This window comes from Rutidosis leptorrhynchoides, chromosome 5 (assembly GCF_046630445.1).
Source record: "Rutidosis leptorrhynchoides isolate AG116_Rl617_1_P2 chromosome 5, CSIRO_AGI_Rlap_v1, whole genome shotgun sequence".
Classification (NCBI taxonomy): Eukaryota; Viridiplantae; Streptophyta; class Magnoliopsida; order Asterales; family Asteraceae; genus Rutidosis; species Rutidosis leptorrhynchoides.
Window position 1 is genome coordinate 178,318,331 of NC_092337.1, and position 13,229 is coordinate 178,331,559.

Here is a 13,229-nt window from a genome sequence, read left to right on the forward strand (position 1 = left end):
AAGAAAACATTGGACAAAAATAAAATTTGTTAGAAACAAACAAATTAACTATGAGAAATTTTATTAAGAATCCACGCTAACTGTTCCTAGCTAAGTGTTCCTAGCAAACTGATTACATTTTTATTTATCGCAGTTTATTTATCGCAATTTAATTATCGCAATTTTATTTATCGTCATTTAAAGTCTGTATTTATTTTACGCACTTTAAATATCGGGACACGTATACAAGGTTTTGACATATCATATCGACCCATATATATATATTATTTGGAATAACCATAGACACTCTATATGCAGTAATGATCGAGTTCTCTATACGGAGTTGAGGTTGATTCTATAATAATATATATACTTTGGGTTGTGATCGAGTATGAGACATGTACACGGGTCACGATACGTATTAATTAATTCGAATATTATATATTAAATTATATATGAATTATTGGGCTGTTAACTATGGATTATCGACTGTGGACTAATGACATTCGACAATTAAAATGAATTAAAATATTGATTATAATATATGAAACTAAATAATTCTTCAAGTTTGCCGCTTGATTTCATTTTAAACCTCATTTGTATCTTGACGATTACAATCTGTGTTCAAACCTTTCGTAATTCTTGAAAACACCTCAATCGAGAGAATGAACCAACCGCACTTATCTACGTAAGAAGAGATTGATGCATATAGTTATGCACTTGAAAACTCTTGGAACCTAAGTAAACGTTTAACACGTATCTGTGCTAATTCCTTTAGTATTGTCATTACCAAAATAACTTGGTAATTCCTTTTAAAGTAGAAAATTTTGTCACAGCTCCAGCAAGTCAAATTCGACTTTTCGTTCGAAACAACCTTATTATCACCTTGATTTATATGCATGCTCTTTTATTGTTACCGGGGAACCTTTTATTATATTCCACCATATTACCAGCAGATGTTCCAGCAACCTCTTCGCTCCTTGGTTTAAATCTCTCCGACAAATCACTAAATTTATCTATTGAAGTCTCATCATGTACTCATTCGTATCTTGTTACAAGAATTGCCATACCAATTACCGGGAATCAACAAATCTGTATTGTGAGTCTCGCAACGTTTCTACATCAAAAGTTATATGTATACATATAACATTTACCTCTTAGAATTATGATCTTCCATTCTGAAATTCTGAAAAGCACCTAGTCTGCGAATCAATACTCTACATGTTTAAAAGGTTGAATGAAGCAGCAGAAACTATAGACAACCATAACAGTCAAAAGTTTGAAATTGGAAAACGGGTTGAGAAAAGTATGAAGGAGGCTATGGACAAATCACAAGGACTAAACCTGCCTTCAAAGAATCCAAATGATTCAGTAACTGCTGACGTCATTTACGAATACCTTGCTTCTGACTCCAAACTCTTGCGGACAGATTTTCTTCACCATCCTTCGATATTAGAAATTCCAAGATATCATCGTATCTTTCATTATAAATATCCTCCATATTTCTGAAGATATTTTCATAACTATTATTATCTGAAATCATTAATCTCTTCATGATATCAGTGTTACATCATATAGAAACTGTTAGTTTCTATATTCTGTAAACTTTCGAGTTTAAATTCTGAATGTTTTTGAAGTGTTGGGGAACTGATGCATGAGTTAGTATAATATAATGACACTTGATCAACGTGATTATATTACAGTAAGTGATGCTGAGTTTCTAATGGAACGTGATGATTCACAGATCATAACATCATCATATGCCATGTTACATAACTCTTTCATTCTGCTTAACTTCTGAACATATCAATAAAATATATTCTTGATAGTTCTATTCTCAGTGATTCTGGTAATTTAACAAATTAAATCGTGCTACTACCATTCTTTTCTACCATGTATCTTATGAAAATTCAAAACTCCATACCTACAAATTCTGGACCATTACTCGCGAAAGGAAAACAAAAGCATGAAGCTCCGAAATAGAAAGGGGCTATAAATCACAGCAAATAGGAGAGAGCATTAACTGTGAATGACAATGATTATGGGAGACAGAAGTATGGACATCGAAATATAAGGGAAGATATAAAGCCCAATAACAACACGGAGGTTACAAACAGTGGATATTAATACGAATAGCAATATAAAGACACGGTATAACTAATAATAGTATCACCCCAAGGGCGAAGTAGAAGTAAACAGATTCCTCCGGTGGAAGTTGGAAAAGGAGAATGATTGTTGCGATAATAAGGATAAGGACAAGGATTAGAATTGGATTAAGCATTTTCACAATATTTTGAAATTGGGAATTGAGTATACAAGTGGTGAAAACTAATGGGACAGAAAATGTAAATTTATAATGGAAATATCAGACGTAGTAATCGGGACAGATCATCGCATTTAATTAAAGAGATCCTAATTTTCTTAAATCTCGAAGAATCAGATCTTATGAATTTTCAAGATTTTCATTTGAATCCCTTGAATTTCGGAATTCAACCATGACTAGTCGAAAGTTATGATGAAACTTGTCTTTCTCATTTTACTATTTAGTGATAGCTTCACTCATACTCTTCGAGTAATCAAATCGTTTTATCATTTTTACTCAATAGTGATAAATCTCTATTTATCAACTCATATTCAGCATAAAAACATTTTTATTGTTAGCCATGACGACCTCACTCAAATTTCGGGACGAAATTTCTTTAACGGGTAGGTACTGTGACGACCCGAGAATTTTCGACCAAATTTAAACTTAATCTTTATATGATACCGCTACGATAAGCAAGGTCTGTAATGTTGAATCTTAAAATTTTTGGAACTATGTTCATGTATGCAATTACCCTTCGACTGTCCTCGATGATTCACGAACAAGTAATTGTAAATAGGTAATTATATATTTATATATATATATATATATATATATATATATATATATATATATATATATATATATAGAAAAATATCTTTGAGATATAAAAATGAATTAGTGGTTATACTAATATTACTATTACTAAAAAAATTATCAGTTTTATTTAAAATATTTTTAGTATTAATAATTATTATTTTTATTAATATCCTTATTATTCATAATAATATTAAAAGAAATAATATTAACAATATTAATCATTAATATTAATTAAATTTAAATTATGAAATCAGATCATATTATAAGAGTTTGTTTCAAATTATTATCTACTTTATTCTTTTGTTTGTTCCTCCTTAACTCAATACTTGTGATTTGATTCCATCCACTACATCATTCTATAATGTATGTACATATAGATATCCATATTTATGAAATCTACCATCTTGTCTATATTCTCAATTTCCCTTCTTTACACATACACCAACTTGCACACTTCTTTGATTCTTACACTTTAATTTTTATGTATACTTATGGAATGACACCCACTCAACAAATAAAACACCACCTTTCTCATTTATTTCACACCCACTATCGGTATTATATTACATTGATAGAAGTATACAAATTATATAGAATATGATTTCTTGAATCAAGGCATCACCTTTAAACTAACCCCACAATTGAAAACATCGACCATTTACATCCACTTTCCAAAATTTTGATATCAATCGTTATCAAACACTCTCTATCCTTGACAATCTTTACATATTTCCTAATTATCTAAATTATCAACATCCACCTGTCTTAAGTATACGTATACAAGACATATAGATATCTGCATACTTCAACAACTTCACTAACTCGCCACAATCACCTCCTTCCTTGCTCTTCTTTAGACCTGGAAACCAAGGCATAAATACTCACTTTAGAACACCTGCTACCACTCTACAATTATCACTAAAGCAGTCATCATTAAATCACCTGCACATCTATCGTTGCTCGACACTTCCTGCTGCTGATTGTTGAATCAATTCGCCACCCAAAACCACACTGCTAGGCTGCTGATATTGCTGATGATTGTGTCACTGCAATTGCAGCTATCATTGCTGCTACTTAACTGGTACATTTTATTTCAAGCTCAAGCACAACCCAAGCACCATCGTTGTGCTACTAGATTGTTATTACTAAACCTGCATCAACCTTCTTCCACCACCCTATATTACCTGCAAACATTATCAAACCATTAATATATGCTAACACTTTAATCGTATACCACCACCATAAACCACCAAGGTTATAACTTCTATTTTTACTGCAACCTAGTTTCTATTTTAATAAACTGTTCGAACAACCTAAACCACCTACGTATTATTGCTGTTGCTAATGGTATCTATCTGGTTCTTTCTGATCGATTAATTCAAAACCAAACCAACACAAACCCATTTAAACCAACTTCTTATACCAATTGGCCAAACTATTTTCTGTTTCAATCAACGACAACAATAATCACCAAACCATTTCTACAACTAATTGAATTTTGTGTCGAGTTCAAGACTAAACTAACATCACAAGGACCTACAACTATTTTCACTTCTGTTTTTGTTTTCAAACATCTACAAACAAATCAAATTACTTTTCAAAGTTATAATTGAAAACCATCACTTACCTCTTCTTTTTGTTGGGATCGAACAAAACAAGTAAATGTTCCCGTCTCCTTCCTTCCTGTTTGCTCGAAAACCAAAACATATAAAACCAACCTAAACTCTCAATAATCCACTGCTATTACACGTGACTTCTGCTGTTGCCATGTACTGTTATTTTTTTGGTTTGAATTGATTATAACAACCACACCTGCTGCTATACGTATGATCAAGCACAATTTATTCTGTTTTCCTATTTCCCTGTTAGACTTCAATTTAAAACCCTAACCACAAATAGATTCATAATAAATTACAGTTTATGAAACACAAGATCTTACGGACTCGCGAATAATTGAAAATTTAAAAATCAAATCACAATTGAAATTATAACCGTACCTCTAAAAAAATTGGATGCTTAATTTATGATGATTGGGATATATAAGTGAAGAAAAGATGATGATGATTTTGTTGCCTGTTGAGTCAACTGAACCAAACCGGTCCTTGTGGTATGATCTGCATCGAGTGGAACAAAGAATCGATCCTGTGAATAGATGATGATGACTGATGATGTTAAACGATAATGATGATGAATCAAATGACCTATTATACTTTGATGATTGTTAGGTCGATCAATTGAGTAAAGAACCGAAGGTTCAATGAGCTGTGTTAGTTCTCTGCACCTCGATCTGATTTGGGGGATAGCACTACACTCGCGATTCTTTTATTTGGTATAAAGACAAAAATAATAATAATAATAATAATAATAATTATTATTATTATTATTATTATTATTATTATTATTATTATTATTATTATTATTATTATTATTATTATTATTATTATTATTATTATTATTATTATTATTATTATTTATCTTATTATTGATATTATTATTTTTATTATTGTTAAAAGTAATTTTTTATTAAAATGAGTAAAATAATTATCTTTATTAGAATTATCATTACTATTATAAGAATCATTTTTTTATTATTAAAATTATCATTTAAAAGTATCATTTTTAATATTATCATTATTATTATTAGTTTGATCATTATTAATATTACTATCTTTTTTATTATTATTATTATTATTATTATTATTATTATTATTATTATTATTATTATTATTATTATTATTATTATTATTATTATTATTATTATTATTATTATTATTATTATTATTATTATTATTATTATTATAATTTTCAAATCTAAATATTATTATTATCATTTTTTATTTTTATTATAATTATTATTTTTACAAACAAAAGATATTTATATAAAGGTATATATATATATATATATATATATATATATATATATATATATATTACGTACATTATAAGTATACTAATATTAGATTTTAATATATTAACTAATAATAATATCTAAACTTGTTCGATTACAAGTATATGCTTTAATAAAATATATGAATAATATAGGTTTGTGAATTCGAGGTCAACTCTACACTTGTTCAATGACGTCATATGTATTTTTACTACAAAATACAGTATGGTGAGTTTCATTTGCCTTTTTACCCTTTATATTTTTGGGCTGAGAATACATGCGCAATTTTTATAAATGTTTTACGAAATAGACACAAGTAATTGAAACTACATTATATGGGTGAATGATCGAAGTCGAATATGCCCCTTTTGCTTGGTAACCTAAGAATTAGTAAAATGATCCACTAATTGACGCAAATCCTAAAGATAGATCTATTGGGCCTAACGTGAAATGTCCCGTTCTTATTGATTAAAAACGTTCCATATTAAATGATTTCGTTGCGAGGTTTTGACCTCTATATGAGACGTTTTTCAAAGACTGCATTCATTTTTAAAACAAACCATAACCTTTATTTCATAAATAAAGGTTTAAAAAGCTTTACGTAGATTATCAAATAATGATAATCTAAAATATCCTGTTTACACACGACCATTACATAATGGTTTACAATACAAATATGTTACATCGAAATCAGTTTCTTGAATGCAGTTTTTACACAATATCATACAAACATGGACTCCAAATCTTGTCCTTATTTTAGTATGCAACAGCGGAAGCTCTTAATATTCACCTGAGAATAAACATGCTTTAAACGTCAACAAAAATGTTGGTGAGTTATAGGTTTAACCTATATATATCAAATCGTAACAATAGACCACAAGATTTCATATTTCAATACACATCCCATACATAGAGATAAAAATCATTCATATGGTGAACACCTGGTAACCGACATTAACAAGATGCATATATAAGAATATCCCCATCATTCTGGGACACCCTTCGGATATGATATAAATTTCGAAGTACTAAAGCATCCGGTACTTTGGATGGGGTTTGTTAAGCCCAATAGATCTATCTTTAGGATTCGCGTCAATTAGGGTGTCTGTTCCCAAATTCTTAGATTACCAGACTTAATAAAAAGGGGCATATTCGATTTCGATAATTCAACCATAGAATGTAGTTTCATGTACTTGTGTCTATTTTGTAAATCATTTATAAAACCTGCATGTATTCTCATCCCAAAAATATTAGATTTTAAAAGTGGGACTATAACTCACTTTCACAGATTTTTACTTCGTCGGGAAGTAAGACTTGGCCACTGGTTGATTCACGAACCTATAACAATATATACATATATATCAAAGTATGTTCAAAATATATTTACAACACTTTTAATATATTTTGATGTTTTAAGTGTATTAAGTCAGCTGTCCTCGTTAGTAACCTACAACTAGTTGTCCACAGTTAGATGTACAGAAATAAATCGATAAATATTATCTTGAATCAATCCACAACCCAGTGTATACGTATCTCAGTATTGATCACAACTCAAACTATATATATTTTGGAATCAACCCCAACCCTGTATAGCTAACTCCAACATTCACATATAGAGTGTCTATGGTTGTTCCGAAATATATATAGATGTGTCGACATGATAGGTCAAAACATTGTATACGTGTCTATGGTATCTCAAGATTACATAATATACAATACAAGTTGATTAAGTTATGGTTGGAATAGATTTGTTACGAATTTTCACGTAGCTAAAATGAGAAAAATTATCCAATCTTGTTTTACCCATAACTTCTTCATTTTAAATCCGTTTTGAGTGAATCAAATTGCTATGGTTTCATATTGAACTCTATTTTATGAATCTAAACAAAAAAGTATAGGTTTATAGTCGGAAAAATAAGTTACAAGTCGTTTTTGTAAAGGTAGTCATTTCAGTCGAAAGAACGACGTCTAGATGACCATTTTAGAAAACATACTTCCACTTTGAGTTTAATCATAATTTTTGGATATAGTTTCATGTTAATAATAAAAATCATTTTCTCAGAATAACAACTTTAAAATCAAAGTTTATCATAGTTTTTAATTAACTGACCCAAAACAGCCCGCGGTGTTACTACGACGGCGTAAATCCGATTTTACGGTGTTTTTCGTGTTTCCAGGTTTTAAATCATTAAGTTAGCATATCATATAGATATATAACATGTGTTTAGTTGATTTTAAAAGTCAAGTTAGAAGGATTAACTTTTGTTTGCGAACAAGTTTAGAATTAACTAAACTATGTTCTAGTGATTACAAGTTTAAACCTTCGAATAAGATAGCTTTATATGTATGAATCGAATGATGTTATGAACATCATTACTACCTTAAGTTCCATGGATAAACCTACTGGAAAAGAGAAAAATGGATCTAGCTTCAATGGATCCTTGGATGGCTCGAAGTTCTTGAAGCAGAATCATGACACGAAAACAAGTTCAAGTAAGATCATCACTTGAAATAAGATTGTTATAGTTATAGAAATTGAACCAAAGTTTGAATATGATTATTACCTTGTATTAGAATGATAACCTACTGTAAGAAACAAAGATTTCTTGAGGTTGGATGATCACCTTACAAGATTGGAAGTGAGCTAGCAAACTTGAAAGTATTCTTGATTTTATGAAACTAGAACTTTTGGAATTTATGAAGAACACTTAGAACTTGAAGATAGAACTTGAGAGAGATCAATTAGATGAAGAAAATTGAAGAATTAAAGTGTTTGTAGGTGTTTTTGGTCGTTGGTGTATGGATTAGATATAAAGGATATGTAATTTTGTTTTCATGTAAATAAGTCATGAATGATTACTCATATTTTTGTAATTTTATGAGATATTTCATGCTAGTTGCCAAATGATGGTTCCCACATGTGTTAGGTGACTCACATGGGCTGCTAAGAGCTGATCATTGGAGTGTATATACCAATAGTACATACATCTAAAAGCTGTGTATTGTACGAGTACGAATACGGGTGCATACGAGTAGAATTATTGATGAAACTGAACGAGGATGTAATTGTAAGCATTTTTGTTAAGTAGAAGTATTTTGATAAGTGTCTTGAAGTCTTTCAAAAGTGTATAAATACATATTAAAACACTACATGTATATACATTTTAACTGAGTCGTTAAGTCATCGTTAGTCGTTACATGTAAGTGTTGTTTTGAAACCTTTAGGTTAACGATCTTGTTAAATGTTGTTAACCCAATATTTATAATATCAAATGAGATTTTAAATTATTATATTATCATGATATTATCATGTATGAATATCTCTTAATATGATATATATACATTAAATGTCTTTACAACGATAATCGTTACATATATGTCTCGTTTAAAAATCATTAAGTTAGTAGTCTTGTTTTTACATATGTAGTTCATTGTTAATATACTTAATGATATGTTTACTTATCATAGTATCATGTTAACTATATATATATCCATATATATGTCATCATATAGTTTTTACAAGTTTTAACGTTCGTGAATCACCGGTCAACTTGGGTGGTCAATTGTCTATATGAAACATATTTCAATTAATCAAGTCTTAACAAGTTTGATTGCTTAACATGTTGGAAACATTTAATCATGTAAATATAAATCTCAATTAAAATATATAAACATGGAAAAGTTCGGGTCACTACAGTACCTACCCGTTAAATAAATTTCGTCCCGAAATTTTAAGCTGTTGAAGGTGTTGACGAATCTTCTGGAAATAGATGCGGGTATTTCTTCTTCATCTGATCTTCACGCTCTCAGGTGAACTCGGGTCCTCTACGAGCATTCCATCGAACCTTAACAATTGGTATCTTGTTTTGCTTAAGTCTTTTAACCTCACGATCCATTATTTCAACGGGTTCTTCGATGAATTAGAGTTTTTCGTTGATTTGGATTTCATCTAACGGAATAGTGAGATCTTCTTTAGCAAAACATTTCTTCAAATTCGAGACGTGGAAAGTGTTATGTACAGCCGCGAGTTGTTGAGGTAACTCAAGTCGGTAAGCTACTGGTCCGACACGATCAATAATCTTGAATGGTCCAATATACCTTGGATTTAATTTCCCTCGTTTACCAAATCGAACAACGCCTTTCCAAGGTGCAACTTTAAGCATGACCATCTCTCCAATTTCAAATTCTATATCTTTTCTTTTAATGTCAGCGTAGCTCTTTTGTCGACTTTGGGCGGTTTTCAACCGTTGTTGAATTTAGATGATCTTCTCGGTAGTTTCTTGTATAATCTCCGGACCCGTAATCTGTCTATCCCCCACTTCACTCCAACAAATCGGAGACCTGCACTTTCTACCATAAAGTGCTTCAAACGGCGCCATCTCAATGCTTGAATGGTAGCTGTTGTTGTAGGAAAATTCTACTAACGGTAGATGTCGATCCCAACTGTTTCCGAAATCAATAACACATGCTCGTAGCATGTCTTCAAGTGTTTGTATCGTCCTTTCGCTCTGCCCATCAGTTTGTGGATGATAGGCAGTACTCATGTCTAGACGAGTTCCTAATGCTTGCTGTAATGTCTGCCAGAATCTTGAAATAAATCTGCCATCCCTATCAGAGATAATAGAGATTGGTATTCCATGTCTGGAGATGACTTCCTTCAAATACAGTCGTGCTAACTTCTCCATCTTGTCATCTTCTCTTATTGGCAGGAAGTGTGCTGATTTGGTGAGACGATCAACTATTACCCAAATAGTATCAAAACCACTTGCAGTCCTTGGCAATTTAGTGATGAAATCCATGGTAATGTTTTCCCATTTCCATTCCGGGATTTCGGGTTGTTGAAGTAGACCTGATGGTTTCTGATGCTCAGCTTTGACCTTAGAACACGTCAAACATTCTCCTACGTATTTAGCAACATCGGCTTTCATACCCGGCCACCAAAAATGTTTCTTGAGATCCTTGTACATCTTCCCCGTTCCAGGATGTATTGAGTATCTGGTTTTATGAGCTTCTCTAAGTACCATTTCTCTCATATCTCCAAATTTTGGTACCCAAATCCTTTCAGCCCTATACCGGGTTTCGTCTTCCCGAATATTAAGATGCTTCTCCGATCCTTTGGGTATTTCATCCTTTAAATTTCCCTCTTTTAAAACTCCTTGTTGCGCCTCCTTTATTTGAATAGTAAGGTTATTATGAATCATTATATTCATAGATTTTACTCGAATGGGTTCTCTGTCCTTCCTGCTCAAGGCATCGGCTACCACATTTGCCTTCCCCGGGTGGTAACGAATCTCAAAGTCGTAATCATTCAATAATTCAATCCACCTACGCTGCCTCATATTCAGTTGTTTCTGATTAAATATGTGTTGAAGACTTTTGTGGTCGGTATATATAATACTTTTAACCCCATATAAGTAGTGCCTCCAAGTCTTTAATGCAAAAACAACTGCGCCTAATTCCAAATCATGCGTCGTATAATTTTGTTCGTGAATCTTCAATTGTCTAGACGCATAAGCAATCACCTTCGTTCGTTACATTAATACACAACCGAGACCTTGCTTTGATGCGTCACAATAAATCACAAAATCATCATTCCCTTCAGGCAATGACAATATAGGTGCCGTAGTTAGCTTTTTCTTCAATAACTGAAACGCTTTCTCTTGTTCATCATTCCATTCAAATTTCTTCCCTTTATGCGTTAATGCAGTCAAGGGTTTTGCTATTCTGGAAAAGTCTTGGATGAACCTTCTGTAGTAACCAGCTAGTCCTAAAAACTGGCGTATGTGTTTCGGAGTTTTCGGGGTTTCCCACTTTTCAACAGTTTCTATCTTTGCCGGATCCACCTTAATACCTTCTTTGTTCACTATGTGACCGAGGAATTGAACTTCTTCCAACCAAAATGCACACTTTGAAAACTTAGCGTACAATTCTTCCTTCCTCAATACTTCTAACACCTTTCTCAAATGTTCACCGTGTTCTTGGTCATTCTTTGAGTAAATTAGTATGTCATCAATGAAAACAATGACAAACTTGTCAAGGTATGGTCCACACACTCGGTTCATAAGGTCCATGAACACAGCTGGTGCATTAGTTAAACCAAATGGCATGACCATAAACTCGTAATGACCGTAACGTGTTCTGAAAGCAGTCTTTGGAATATCATCTTCTTTCACCCGCATTTGATGATACCCGGAACGTAAGTCAATCTTTGAATAAACAGACGAGCCTTGTAGTTGATCAAATAAGTCGTCGATTCTCGGTAGTGGGTAGCGGTTCTTGATGGTAAGTTTGTTCAACTCTCGGTAGTCGATACACAACCTGAATGTACCATCTTTCTTCTTGACAAACAAAACAGGAGCTCCCCACGGTGATGTGCTTGGTCGAATGAAACCACGCTCTAAAAGTTCTTGTAATTTGCTTTGCAGTTCTTTCATCTCACTGGGTGCGAGTCTGTAAGGAGCACGAGCTATCGGTGCAGCTCCTGGTACAAGATCTATTTGAAATTCAACGGATCGATGTGGGGGTAATCCCGGTAATTCTTTCGGAAATACATCGGGAAATTCTTTTGCAATGGGAACATCATTGATGCTCTTTTCTTCAGTTTGTACTTTCTCGACGTGTGCTAGAACAGCATATCAACCTTTTCTTATTAGTTTTTGTGCCTTCAAATTACTAATAAGATGTAGCTTCGTGTTGCCCTTTTCTCCGTACACCATTAAGGGTTTTCCTTTTTCTCGTATAATGCAAATTGCATTTTTGTAACAAACGATCTCTGCTTTCACTTCTTTCAACCAGTCCATACCGATTATCACATCAAAACTCCCTAACTCTACTGGTATCAAATCAATCTTAAATGTTTCGCTAACCAGTTTAATTTCTCGATTCCGACATATATTATCTGCTGAAATTAATTTACCATTTGCTAATTCGAGTAAAAATTTACTATCCAAAGGCGTCAATGGACAACTTAATTTAGCACAAAAATCTCTACTCATATAGCTTCTATCCGCACCCGAATCAAATAAAACGTAAGCAGATTTATTGTCAATAAGAAACGTACCCGTAACAAGCTCCAGGTCTTCTTGTGCCTCTGCCGCATTAATATTGAAAACTCTTCCGCGGCCTTGTCCATTCGAGTTCTCCTGGTTCGGGAAATTTCTAATAATGTGGCCCGGTTTTCCACATTTATAACAAACTACATTGGCATAACTTGCTCCGACACTACTTGCTCCGCCATTACTCGTTCCGACACCATTTGTTCCTTTCGTTCTATTAACCCCTGGTCCGTAGACCTCACACTTCACCGCGCTATGACCATTTCTTTTACACTTGTTGCAAAATTTGGTGCAGAACCCCGAGTGATACTTTTCACACCTTTGGCATAGCTGCTTCTGATTGTTGTTGTTATTGCGGTTATTATTGTTGTTAGGATGATTGTTGTAGTTGTTGTTGTTGTTGTTG